Source organism: Vombatus ursinus, unplaced genomic scaffold (genome assembly GCF_900497805.2).
Source record: "Vombatus ursinus unplaced genomic scaffold, bare-nosed wombat genome assembly UNPS02015255.1, whole genome shotgun sequence".
Lineage (NCBI taxonomy): Eukaryota > Metazoa > Chordata > Mammalia > Diprotodontia > Vombatidae > Vombatus > Vombatus ursinus.
In genome coordinates, this window is record NW_020955033.1 from 32,447,629 (window position 1) to 32,462,041 (window position 14,413).

General features: G+C 41.9%; 1 protein-coding gene across 1 annotated transcript in view; it reads right to left on the bottom strand.

Moving 5' to 3' along the window:
• Positions 1–5,435, bottom strand: part of LOC114031785 (band 4.1-like protein 3) — a 291,289-nt gene extending 285,854 nt beyond the window's left edge. The window contains exon 1 of the mRNA XM_027846899.1: positions 5,139–5,435. The gene's annotated coding sequence lies outside the window, so the exon portion shown is untranslated. The remainder of the gene's footprint in view (positions 1–5,138) is intronic.
• Positions 5,436–14,413: the final 8,978 nt, after the last annotated feature.

Sequence of the window (14,413 nt, forward strand, 5' to 3'; positions counted from 1 at the left end):
GTTCAGAAAACATTGAAAAGTCCAGATTGGCTGGAGTGTTGGGTATGTGTTATGGAGTAATGAGAGATAAGGTTGGAAAGGTATATTGAAGTTAGATTGTAGAGGGTTTTGGCTTCAATGATAAGGAGTCCAGATTTTAAAAAACTTAATCTGGTAGCCAAATGAAGGATTGGATGAATTAGGAGAGACGAATCAGGAAAAATTCAACAGTTTAGAAAGTGACTACTGTAGTCCTGATCTGAAGTAATAATACCCTAAACTGGGAATGGAAGAGACAGATGCATGAATGTGTAGAATTTGAGATGACTGACATTTCAAACCTGAATAACTGGGAGAATGGTAGCATCAACAACAGAAATGGGGAAATATGAAAGATCTCATCTGGGGTCTTGGGGAAGATGAATTTGGATTTAGACATGGTGAGCATGAGGTAGATATGAGGTGTGCAAATGATGATATGTAGCCAACAGTTAGAAATGCAGGACTCAGACTCAAAAGAAGGGTGAGGACTGGAGGCATAGATTTAGGAGTTGTCTATTTATCATCACTACTACTAATTTCAGAAGATTTTAAATGATCTCTTCCTTTATCTCAACATTCCCAAGATAAGTACTACCCTTATGAATTTATTTTGTCTAACTGACTTCTATGCCTTTCACCAGGCTGAAATTCCCACCCCCCACATACCAATGCTTACTGTGTTAAAGCCAATTTAATGAAATCTACAATCCACTCACCTACAGCCTTTAACCTAGTTAACTGCTCCTTTCATTATGAGACTTCCAAACTATTGTCCCTTTACATCAAATTTATTTTACATTTTCAGAAACTCCATCAGGATACTGTCCTTCAAATTACCTTTGGATTACATGATACTAGTTTTACAACATACAAGTCAGGTTCACCATTTATGCCCTGCTCTAAAGACATCATGGACATGTCAACATGAGCTAACTACTCTCAGATAAATGTTTTTACCTTCTATTTACTATCATCAAAACCAAAGAAAGTCTATATTCTCACCCTTGAAATGTGTTGATCATCTCTGATTTCTATCTTGCCCTGCTTTCCTACTTCATCACACAATAACAAATCATTTCACTCTGTTTTTGAGATCTACCCATAATTCTCCATCTTTACTGCCAAGACTTCAGTTCAATACTTTTTCCATTTCTAGCCTCTTTATAAGCTCTCCATTGGAAAACCATTTTCTCACTAACCTATTTTCTTCTATTCTGTTAACTATTTTTTTGTCCGATAAGGGTTCTTTGTGATGTATGTGTGGACGTGTATACATGTGTGTATCACTTTCTTTTTAAAATCAGATAATTGTGTAAGCATTATTTCTCACATTAGCACCATTGTAGATTATGATTATTATTATTATTGTTCTTCCAGATCAGGGAACCCAGTGATTGAATTCTATGACTGTAATTCAGTTAGAGCTAGACACCTACCTCCTTGACTCTTTTACCCCACTACTCACTCCTAACCACCTTTAAATACCACATTATTTTACTATAGTTTGACTTTTCACTGCTCCTCCCTTTCACTTTCGGAGAAAGCACAACTATATTCATGAAATTACCTGTATTGTCCAAATCCCAATCCCACCCTCATAGAAGATGGTATCCTGGGGTGGAGGTGTAGAAGGAAAATACTGAGTTTTGAAATCTGAAAACCTGAGTCTAAGACATATTTCCTATGCTTTTAGTATCCAACTTTTAAGAAGTCATTTTAGGGGCAGCTAGGTGGTACAGTGGATAGAGCACTGGCCCTGAAGTCAGGAGGACCTGAGTTTAAATCCAGCCTCAGACCAAACACTTGACACTTGCTAGCTGTGTGACCCTGAGCAAGTCACTTAACCCCAATTGCCTCACCAATAAAAAAAAAAAAATTAAAGAAGTCATTTTATTTCCCTTGGAAAGTTGGCCTGGATGATCTCTTAAAATGTCTTCCAACTCTAACATTCTAGGACACATTAAGTGCCTCCCAATTGAAATTTCTTACTAACTTCAAAATTTTAACTTATGTAGCAATAAGTCAGTAATAAGTATCTGTGCACTATTGGAATTGAAAAGGACTGTTAATTGTTGGTTTAATATTATTTCTTTAATAATCTTTTCCCATAGGCATTATCAAACATTCTCAACCCCAGGTATTAAGGAGTAGACATTTCTTTTCCCATTGAAAGAATCACATCAATCAGAATGAAAAAAAATTTTTCCCAAGTACTACATATTCTAAGAGACCCATCTGAAGTATGTTGCGTAGAAACCAAAGTTATATTAGAGGAACTTCTGCACTTGGTTTTACTCTGAGTCTAAAAAACATATATATTAGATCCAGATTGAAGAGGGGGGAGTATGGTCAGTACATCAATTCAAGCCTGAACTTTTCTGAGTTCCATTTGTGTGCATTATGAAATATAGGATCCCCAAGCCTTCTCTCCTCCCCACTCTCACCCCCAGTGAAATTCCAGATTTGGGTATTAAGAGGCTGGATAGGAATTCTTACAATGCCTATAAAGGAAAATTTAATAATCATCACTCCTCCCCCCATTCATTAACTATTCTCCCAGACTGCTTGCTTTTGATCAAACAGAATTTAGATATAAAGTAAAATTTGATTTGGAATTAGAGCTGTTTCCACTTGTATTCTTTATGTAGATTCCATCCTCCTCTGGCTGCAATAAGGTTTGGTTGGTTCCTAATCCAATGCACTTCAAAATGTATTACATGTGGGCTGTCAACCAGCCCTTCTCAATGTTAATCCATTACTCCAACACCTGGTTTCATAAAAAGAAAGTGACAAATAGAAAGCCTGGAAGCGTAGAAGGATCACATCTTGAAGACTATTGAGCTTTGCCATTTTACACGGAAACTATCGGTGTTCGTTACAGATCACAGCTTCTCACCCTCCAACCTAATCCAGTAAATCCTCCAGGTTCATTTCTTAGCTGCTTGGAATGTCCACTCCAAAATCACCTCCCTATCACCACCAGCCGCTGCAGAGCGGTCACCAGCCTGAAAGCAGCCTGGCAAGCTGACAAAAAGCTTTTCCAGTTCTCCAAAATTAAAAGATGAGGTTGGTGATGCTGTTCTCTGAGCTAGGGGAATTTCAGAAGGGAATGCTGGTTGCTGATTGCTGCTGCTGCGGTGGCTGCGACTGCAGCTACTAAGGGCTTTGGCTCATACAACCAATCAGTCCTCTCTCCCCACCCCCTCCCCAGCCCATAGATTTGCAGATCCACTCATTAACTTTAAACAAAACTCAAAATCTTTCCTTATTAATCGGCACATGCAGAATTTCTAGCTCGGACTTAGGGATGATAATGGGTGAAAGCAACTAGACTAGCCTCGTGCACCCTTGAGGGTTTCGTTTTTACTACTGCTTCCCTCTGCCTACTCATTTCTGTTGGAACTGCTGAAGGTTAAGTGCCCAGGCCAGGGAATAGGCATGGCTCAGCAGCATAGTCCATCAAGGAATCCATTAACTTAGGCAACATGACTACCCCAGTCCCTTAGCTGCAGGGCAACCACTAGGTTCATCTTCCGTAAAAAGCAAGTCCCAAAGCAGGGAAAGATCTTCATTCTGGGAAAGGAACCGCGCCCCCCCTCCCCAGCCCCCTTTGGGCTTTTTAAATGTATATTGCTGTTCGTTGGGGGGGGGGCAGAGAGATGTATTTCATTAACCTTCATCACTGGCCATTTCAACGCTAACTATGAGGCAGTTAAACCTTATCTTTAAGAATAAGATCTTATATTTAAAAAAAAAATTCCTTGGTTCTCCTCCACCACTCCCTTTCCCCACCCCCCGCCAATTTATTTTTAACCAGAATAATGCTTTTGCTTAAGGAATATAGAAGAGGAAAAAAAAAGGTAAGAGGAGACTCAGGATTGGAGCTTCTAGGAATGACAAGATGATGGCCACACGCTACGATGAGTGGCAGAGTCCTAGAGATCTCAGCAGACAGAACGAATGGGCTCGTTGTGCCTTCATTTACCCAAGAAAACACACACACACTCGCACGCACACATACTCGCACGCACACACACTCGCACGCGCACACACGCACACGCACACATGGGAGCGCAACTCTCCACATACCCTGAGCTTGGGTGCTCAGGGTGGATGACTAGTACTATCTTTAAGCAAGGACTGAATGGTTAAGGGTGAAAAAAGGTTCAGATCTAGGACTAGAATCCCGCCTCTTCCTATATCTCAAACCAAGGTTAAAAAAATTTTAAAACGTAGTAAGCCGCCCCCCCCCCCCGCCAACGCGCCATAATTCCACCCCAACCGTGCCGAGCTCCCAGCCCAACAAGGTCTGGAATCTGAGATTCGGTTCCATTGACATCCAGTTTAGGCTACAAGGGGCGCTCGCCTGCATTTCCATCGCACCCCTCGCTGCGGCACAGCTCCAGGCGGCCGAGAAGTATGGTACCTTTCCTCTAAAATATAAACTACATGCCGGCTGCATGAGAGCTGACTCCCCAGAGCCCCGCTGAACTCTATGGGGAGGCGCTGAAACTGCAGAAAGGGAAAGGATAAGGGAGAGAAGAGAGAGCTAGCAAGCTAAGCCACTTTAAGTGTTTGCAAATCAACATGGCATAATGTAAATTAAAAACAAAACACAACACAGACGCAGCCGGAAGGGAGGATGGGAAACACCGGGAGGAAGAGAAGTTGCCGAGTGCCAAGAGCCAAAAGACAGCACCTTCAAGGGCTCCTCCTTTAGGGATATTAAATATTTCTACACTTTGGCTGCTCACGGGCGCACATCCTCTTGGCCATGGAGGAGCCAGCCATGCTGGGCTACATGCTGCGGCTGTCTTTAAAGGCGTGCAAAGCGAGGAGCCCGTCCACCTTAAAAAAAAAATCTCCCGGCCACCTTAAACAGCACCTCTATTTCTGTCCATTTCCTCCACATGGACGCCCAGGAGTCCCGAGCATTCTGCTCCCTGGAGCTGGTTAAGTGGCAGCCAGACTCGGCGCCTCTAGCCCTGGTCAATCACCCTTTCCCCCATTGACCTCAAGCCAAGGACAGGCGTGGGAGCGGGGGTCCCTCCAGCCTAGCCAGCTCTGGGTTAGAACTAGGAACCAGGAGGTCAGCATGGGGTGCAGAAATGCCTCACCTGAGTTAAGAAGGCTCCTTCTTCCTCCGTCGCCTCCTGGAGACTGCTTCCTCCCACTAAATTCAACCTTCCTCAATGGAAAAAGTAGCGCAGGGTAGATAGGTAGTTCTGCTCACAGGTCCTGAGGAAACAGATCTCTTTCTCTTTTTGTACTTTCCCGGTCTTGATCTCCGAGTGTTCAGCTAGGATGGACTTGCGGAAGGCTCCGGGAGGGACCCAGGAGACCAGGGGCTTCCGCAGCAGCTGCGGCGGCGGTAGCAGCGGCACCTCTTAGTGCCCACCTGCAGCGCGCACGGTCCTGGGAGAGTCTGACAGCCCGCGCGGCTCAGCCTCGGCTCCGCCGGCTCCGCCCACGGCTCACCCACAGTGCCTCCCAGTTGGCTGCCCCCATCATTCCAGGCGTTCCCTCATTTGGGGGCCTCCCCTTCCCTCTCTCAGCTTCTCCCTACTTCTGTGCAGTGTGCAGCAGAAGTGCTGTTCTTTCTCACTGCCTCGTCAGGGTTTAAATCAGGCGGGATCTCAGAGCTGGCACATTTGAGAGGAAAGAGAATCCAGCGTCCGCTGTATTTTTTTTTTTTTTTTTTTTTTGGCGGGGTGAAGGTAGTGGGGGGTGGGGATGGGCAAAAGGGGCGGAGGAGGAGGGAAATGCACAGAAAATATACTCTTAAGATTTTTTAGCTAAGTGCCTGCAGCCCCTTAAAAGTGTCACAGCAGCCAAGATTTGAGTGAACTGCCATGCACGCAATTTTTAATTTCCATTTTAAAAGAAGGAAGGAGAAAGATGACTGTGGGAGAAAAGAGGAGGGAGGAGGGAAGGAACAGCAGCTTTCCCCAATTTACAAGTCATGCCTTTGTTGGCTTAAAATACAACTCTAAGATGGGATTCGGGGGGTCGGGGGAGGTAGGAGGGAAGGGTGAGGGGGTGGGGGAGGGAGAAGCTCTAAGAGATTTGTGAGACCGGCGTTGTATGTGGAATGAAGAGAACTGGATTTGAATTCCGGCTGGGTTTTTTCTTTAGCTATGACCTTGGACTAATCATTTAACTCTTCTAGGCCTAAGTTTCCTTAGATCATTTAAGTTAAAGCTGAAAGGGACCTTAAGGATACTGCTGTTCAACTCAATTTACAGACGAGGAAACTGAGGCCTTTGGGGAGGCTTTTTTTTATTTTTTAAGAGTCTGCATGAACTTAAACTTAACAAGGAAAGGAAGGCAAATTTCCCCATTCACTCCCTCATCCAAGGTCATGAAGGTAGCGAGTGGAAGAACTGGAATTGAGGGATTAGAAGACTTTCTGAGGTCGAACGTTCCACTATACCCACGCTGCCAACTCACTCCCTGTGTACAAGGAGGAAGCCATAGAAAAGCATTGCCAAGGGCCCTTCCAACTCTCAATTCTACGATCCCTTTATCTTTTTCTAGGGCAGCATTATTGCTTTGGGGAAGCATCAGGTATCAGCACTCAGTTAAAAGGTGCTGAGCATTGCACTTAAAATCGCTACTTTTAGACTGGGAATAGGACGAAGAGCTGACTCTCATTTATAGTTAACTTCAAAGCTAAAGACTTGTAGTGAGGGGAAAACAAGTACTCTAGCCTAGCTAGAGCTTTTTAAATAGCACCCATAGCACCTTCTTGCACATTTGACATACACAAGTATGTCTTAGTACAAACCCTTGTACCAAATCTTTGTACCAAAAACCCAGTAGAAGAAAACATGGGGTTCCTGCCAAAATTGGAAAGCAAGCCAGTTTAATTGAGAGGAGCTGCTTGCAAAATGAAGGGGCCATCAGGCAGGATGGATACAGGGCAGTTCTCTGGGATCTCAGATGGAATCTTCCTAAACCGATAAAGTGTGGGTGGGTTTTGGTTTGTTTGTTTGTTTGTTTTTATAGGGCTTTTATCTGGGTCTAGTAGGGCCAGGCATTGAGGGAAGAAGGGAGCAAGGAATCTGGCCCTGGAGACTGGTGCTGATTCATGTTGCTGGAAAGACTCCTGAAGAATATGGGGGCTAGCTGATATTTAAACTTCCTAATGAGAGGGAAAGGGGCTTTCCACAGCTAATGTTGGTCTTACTCTAGCAGGATGATTCAGCTTTCCTGTCAGGAGATTTTGAGTATCCCAGGGGCTTTTACTGAGTGGAGGAGGCTACTGGGGTCATTACAATATACATATGTATGCATGAAAGTATGTATGTATTTATACATGCTTGTCAGCTTAAGCAAACCAAGAGACATTTCTTAGTGACTTTCCAAACACCCCCACTCAACCTCCCCAATTAAAATACTTGGGAAGAAAATTTATGGATTTCTTATTCCACTGATTTAAAACATCCAATATCCTTTTCCCACAGTAATTCTGATGAGCTCCCTTGTTGAGGGTTTCTGTTAAATTGAAGAAAAAAAAAATAAAAGGAGATGCTTTGGGAAGTCACCCGAATTCCCAGAAACTTCCCAGTTTCAGGTGCTCTGAAGTGAAATACCAGCTATTTCCAGGCATCTCTTTGTTTATTAACATGATAAAAATCAACTGTGCAACCAAGCACATTTTATAGGCCATTATGGAAGTGCCCACAATTTGAGCCTGCAGGTATAGCATATGTAAGCGAGCTAGAAACATCATTAACATCACTAAGAATGACTAGGCAGTATGTTAAGCAAGCTCAAGCTAAACTCCATGTCCCAGCATCCTTCTAGCTTCTATATAGAGAAGGCAGGAAACAGGCAGTTCCTAACAGTCTGGCACAGAAGTGAGGAAGGCTGTAGGCTTAAAAGGGAATCAGTTGTATGCACTTCAGATACAAATCAGGTGCAGTTGGCATATGGCATACCTTTGTAGCTGTTAAGTAGCCTGGAATATTGCTTTGTAGCCACAGTCCTTAGCATTTTTAGACATTGAGAAGAGCAGGTGCTATCTGGCCTCCTTTGACAAAGGATCCTTCTTTGCCAGGAGTTTCCTATACCTGTGAAATCACAGGTCTGGTCCCACTGCCCTCCCCTGCCCTGCCCCCACTGCTTTAGTTTGCATTGTTTGTTTTTTTTTAATTCCTTTTGTACAATAGTAGCCAATCCTTTTCTTTGTCTAGTGGCTTCCTTCTCCTTCCTCCCAATGGATTCTTCCTCATCTTTCCTCTTGAAACTTTAAAGCAAATTAGTCTCTTTTAAGCACTCTACCTTCCAGTCAAACTGACCTACTCGATGTTCCCTGTACTTCTCTCACCTCCTGGCTTTGCATCAGCTTTTCCCCATGCCTGAAATTCTCTCTTTCCTCATCCTTGCTTCAGAGTATCTCTAGGAACCTTCCAATCTCAGCTCAAGTGCTAACTCCTGCAGGAATTCATCTCAATAACTACCACCGCCACCCCCAACCCCAATTACTGGTCTCCCAATGGAAATTATTTTGCATCAATCAATGAGCCTTGGGGATCCTACATAATAAGCACCATTGTACCAAGTGCTAGAGATTTTAAAACAAAATGGAAACAGCCCTTGCTCTTGGAAAGCTTACATTCTACCTGGGGAAATTGGTTGGTTGTCCTTTTTCTCAAAGAGAATCAAAATGACATCACTATGTTAGAATCAAGTTACAGTGAGTTCCACAGTGGCTGGTCAGACCAATATGAGCTCAGAAGGCTCTACCACAGGTTGGGCACGAATAGTTCATATGAACGTTTGGGATGGAGGTACCTCCAAATTTGCGTATCTCACAATTCTTTTGAGCTGCTGAAATTTCTGCTTTGCTCATAGAACACAGAGCCATTTTTCATGTGGGCACACCATGCTGGGTGGTCCCTTGCCAGTATCTCCCATATGACACAATCAATACCAAAGTTCTTCAGAGACAACACATACATACAGAAATAACACATACACAGATAGGTATATTTGATTCCAAGAAAACCATAGAGAGAAAGGCACTTAACAGCTCAGTGGTGCAGTGGATAGTGTTAGATTTGGAGTCAGGAAGACCAGAATGCAAATCCTTAATCAAACATTTACTAGCCATGTAGCTCTGAGCAAGTCACTTAACCTCTTATTCTCAGTTTCATCTGTAAAATGGTAGTAATACAGGTTGTTGTGAAGATTGAATAAGATAATATTTGTAAAATACTTTGCAAACCTCAAGGCAAATAATCACTTTGCCATTGTGTGGAGGACGGATTGGAGTGGGGAGAGACAAGACAGACCATTTAGAAGGCTGTTACAAGCCTTTCTTACACCTCTCTTGTTGAGAGGCAATGAAAGCCTGAACTGGTATTAAAACTACTAGCAAACTATTTTGTATTTCATTTTCTGTGTACATATTGTTTTCCCAAACAGAATGTAGGTTCATGACGTCAGTGACAATCTCATTTTTGTCTCTGTATCCCCAGGGCCTAGTATGGAGCCTGAAACATAACATGTATTCAGTAATTGCTTGTTGAATGAATGAAACAAGGAAAGAAAAGTTATGCAACATAACAATCCAATTCAAGAGGATTAAGGAGAAAATGCTTGTATCCCATTGGCCAAATGCTCATTTACTCGATCAAGTGTGCTTTAACCCTGAAAGGGGAAAATAATGAACAGGACTGAGGTACACAGCAGTCAGAGCTCCCTGTTAGGTAACTACAAATAATCATAGAGGAGGTAGGCAGAAATAAATCCATGATTTATAGTGAAGAATAGCATTAATAGGGAACCTACACGTGTTAAGAGAAGAGCTATTGGTATGTTCTCTGACAGCTGAGGGGGCAAACAAGGGAAGGCAAGGCAAGGCAATCAGCACTTATTTAGCGTTTGTTAGTGCCAGGTTCTGTGCTCTAGCACAACAAACAGAATAATAGGAAGTTTTATGGGGAAGGAGGGGAGTGTTGAAAAAGAAAATCCACTGGGAGTCCAACTGGGAGTCAAAGAAGCTAGTCAATACAATTTAATGAATGGCTTCTATGTTCAACACACTATGCAGTACTAAAAACAATATATTAAAAAGGTAGAAGGGGCAGCTAGGTGGAACAGTAGATAGAGCAATGGGCGTGGAATCAGGAAGACTCATCTTCATGAGTTCAAATCTGGCCTCAGACACTAGCTTAGTAATCCTGGCCAAGTCACTTAACCCTGTTTGCCTCGGTTTCCTCATCTGTAAAATGAGCTGGAGAAGGAAATGGCAAACCATTTCAGTATTTTTGCAAGAAAACCCCAAAATAGGGTAATAGAGAGTTGGACATGATGGAACAACAAAAAAAGGTAGAAGGCTTGTCCTAGTGGTGGTTACATTCTAATAGAGGAACACAGGACCAGTATAAAAGCATGTATAGGATAAAAATTACAGGAACACAGCTGTATTTATAAGACTAACTGCACCTACATCTACATGGAAAGTAAAGTTTTACTAAGGTGACTGTAGGTGGTAGAATTAAGAAGAATTAGGCTGGAAGGTTGGCAAGGAGACAAGAATCCTACCTTTGCACCAAAATAGTGCAGAGTTTAGAAAAGTAGTAGAACCTAAAGGAGAAAATCAGAAAAAAAGAACTTTTGCATTGGTCAGGTTTGAAGCACTGCTGCTAAACTGGAAATGACAGCTTGCTGTAGACTTCAGACTGACAGTTTATTATGCTAAATGACTGAATCACGTGTCACTATGTTGACTAGGTCACTGACAACACAGCTATAAAGGCTTTAAAATCAGCAACTATAAAAAGATTCTAAACATGTTCTTTTAAACCAGGTATTCTGCCAAGAGGAGCTAAGAGACATTTCCTGCCATGGACATGGGAACCCCTGGAGGCAAGAAGAACTAAGATCTCTTAGGATTTTGACTTTGCTGCAATGTTTTATGTGGTCACTCAAGTGTCAAAGGAGATCATTTCCTTTTTTTTTTAATTTCTGAAGCCCTACTTATGTTAGCAATCAGTCTTTTTGTAGCACCTTAAACATTTGTTACATTGCAATGCATATGGTACATACAATCCATTTGTCCTAAGGATAAATTGTATTCATACATATATACATGTGTATGTACACATGTACATACATATGTGTATATGCCGTGTGTGTGTGTGTGTGTGTGTGTGTGTGTGTGTGTGTGTGTGTAACAGGGCCTTTGGAGCAGTCTTAGTTAACCTGACATGGAGGCAAGCTGATGAGGAGTTGCTTGGACACACTAGATCTCCTAAATTCCAGGCATTCTACCACTATCGTCCCCTTTGGCTACATAAACAGTTGCTTCCTTTCTGCTGGGCTTTCTGGCTTCTACTCTTTCCTTTGAGCTCCTTTTGCATCCAGATGGTGAAGATCTTAATTCATCCAGATGTGGGTGCCATGAACTAAACATTCATGTCCCCCAGTGAGAGGGGAAGGACTCCCCTTGTTCCTTCTTTTGTCTCAGCTAAGAAATGGGCCTGGGGTGTTTGTGTTTGTTTCAGTTCTATGTTGTTTGTCCTTCTCAGTTTCAAATGCAAGGCCATAGTGATGTTGGAGCCTGGATTGCAGGTAGGATAGGTGCAGCCAGCCCGGCAGGGAAGCCCAATGAAGCCAGGGTGACTGGGACATGAGGAAGGGTTGAACCTAATTCCCCCTCCCTCTCCAGAGACTGAGGTGATGCAGGGGGGGACCGAAATTATGCTTCCTATATGTTGGGGGAGTAAATTTGCATATTCAAGATTATACTTATTGAATACCTATTTCTTTTGTTAAAACTAATCCTACTGTTGGTTGCTAAATGGAACAGATATAGGGGACTTCCCTTATACTTCAGGAAACAGTGTCAGTGGATGTTGGAACCTTTTCAGGGGGTAGTGTAAAAATGTAACATACTTGGCTTTCCACGAAGTGGGGGCAAGGGTGACCAGTGTTGCGCACGTGTGCGTACACACACACACACACACACATCCCAGGGGAAGAAACTTCTTCCCTTCTCATTGGTTTAATTCGTGGTGTCCATACTATGGGTGAACTATGATCTTACATAGGCATACCTTGAAGATGTTGTAGATTTGGTTCAAAACCACTACAATAAAGCAAATATCATAATAAAGTGAGTTGCTGGAATTTTTTGGTTTCCCAGTACGTATAAAATTTATGTTTACACTATACTATAGTCTGTGAAGTGTGCAATAATATTATGCCTAAACAAAACAATGTATATGCTTTAGTTAAAAATACTTTTTTTAGCTAAAAAAATGTGAACAACCATCTAAGCCTTCAGCAAATCATAATCTTTTTGCTGATGGAGGCTCTTGCCTTCATGTTGATGACTGCTGACTGATCAGGGTGTCGGTTGCTGAATACTGGGAAGGCTGTGCTTTCTAAGTTGAATTCACTCTTTCCAGGATGCTTGTGTGTGCAAAAGGAGAGTATGCTTATGTTAGGGAGGAGTGGAGGGGGGGAGAGGGAAGTATTGTACGAACTGTTCTTTGCCACATTAGTAAATACCTTTTCTAAAAGCTAGGTTAGGCTGACTGATAATTAAAGGGGAGCACAATGGATGGGAACTCCTGAGTGACAATATTAGAAGCCCAAGCCCCTCAGGGTTGCCTTTAGAATCCTAAAGGGAGAATTTGTCAGCCACTCTATGGGGCTGCAGCCTACAAATATGAGTATCCCTTGGAAGGGATGGTACATATAATTCTATACAGAGTAAGTGTATTCACAATAAATACAAAATAAATATGAAGTGGTTAAATTTAAGGCACTTAGTAAGAGAGGTTGCTAGCAATTGGGGAGGATCAAGAAAAGAATCACGTAGAAGGTGGTACTTGGGCTGCATCTTGAAAGAAGCGAGGGATTCCGTGAGGTGAGACAATTAGTGCAAAGGCACCAAGATGGGAGCTGGAGTACCAAGTGAAGTTTGAGACAAGTACAGTTTAGCTAGATCGTAGAATGCAGTCAGGGGAGTATTGTCAAATGCGACTGGAAATATAGGTTGGGGCCAAGTTTTGAAAGGCTTTAAAGGACTAACAGAAGAGTTCATATTTAATCATAAAGTCAATAAGGAACCACTGGATTTTGTTGACAGGTGACTGATATGATCAGATCTATGCTTAAGGAAAATCACTACAGTAGCTATGTAAAGGACAAATTAGAGAAGTGAGAGACTTGAGGCAAAGAGCCCAAGGAGCCCACAATGATCCAGGTGAAAAGTAACGAAGAGCTGAACTAAGACGGTGACTGTGTGAGGAGAGAGAAGAGGCTAGAAGCACAGATGTTGTGAACAAAGAGACAGCAAGATTTGGCACCTAATTTGGTATGCTTGGGCATACATAACACATAAATTCATCTCAGCAATTACAAAAATGAATGACTTTTACTTGCTATAAACTTACAAATGGTACCTATTCCAACAAAGATTCTGAGCACAGTGATATGAATAAAAGATGGAGTTATGTTTGAAATTTTAGATCTCCTAGCTTGTCAAGGTGTTTAACATGATTGAGGAAGGCATTTCTTTAAATTATCTTATTGGCAGTTAACTTTAAAAATGAAGTTATGATTCTGCAGAAGTTGTGATATAATTTATGAGCAAAGTTCTTTTAAAAAGAAATCCCTTCTGCATTGTCTCTGAGGAACCATCATCACTAACACAATAGCTGGCAAAACTCATCACTGGCATCATATGCCCATCGATGCACAACATGGAGACTTGCTACTAAAGCATAAATCTTTTCCTCATGACATTGGAATTCTGCTGCTCAAAATGCAAAAAGTCAAATAAAGTTTTGACTTCTTGAAATGACTTCTTGGCTAACTACTTTAACATACCGACATGAGTTAAAAAAGTTTTTACCATAAAACTACATAAACTTTTGGGGTTGGGGTTTTTTTTTGGTTCTCATTAAAATGTCCCTAAATTAACTTTTATTCTTAAACTGAGGTCCAAATTTAATTTTTATAAATGTCAAATTCTAAATGAAAATTATCGATGGTACTAAGGACTCTTTTACTCATGCTAAATCACTTTCTCTCTAGCATGAATGTTCAAGTGTTCATGAATGTTCAAGAATGATCAAAATAATGAATGAGAAGCATTTATTCACATCGAAGATAGTTAAAAGTTTCAGTTTAGACTCTATCCTGGGTAGGAAATAATAAGTAACAAAATGTGTAATCGATAATCAGGAAGATAGCTGCAGCTCCCCAGTCCATTGGAAACATTTGGGCACCAAGACTTGATGTTACTTGCTTGGCCTATTTAAATTCATAAAAAGCACCACTGGGTAGAAAAACAGATAAAAATTATTTTCCATTCCATTAATTGCAAAATATTTGAATCCAGGTAAGTTGAATTTCATTAGCTAAAACT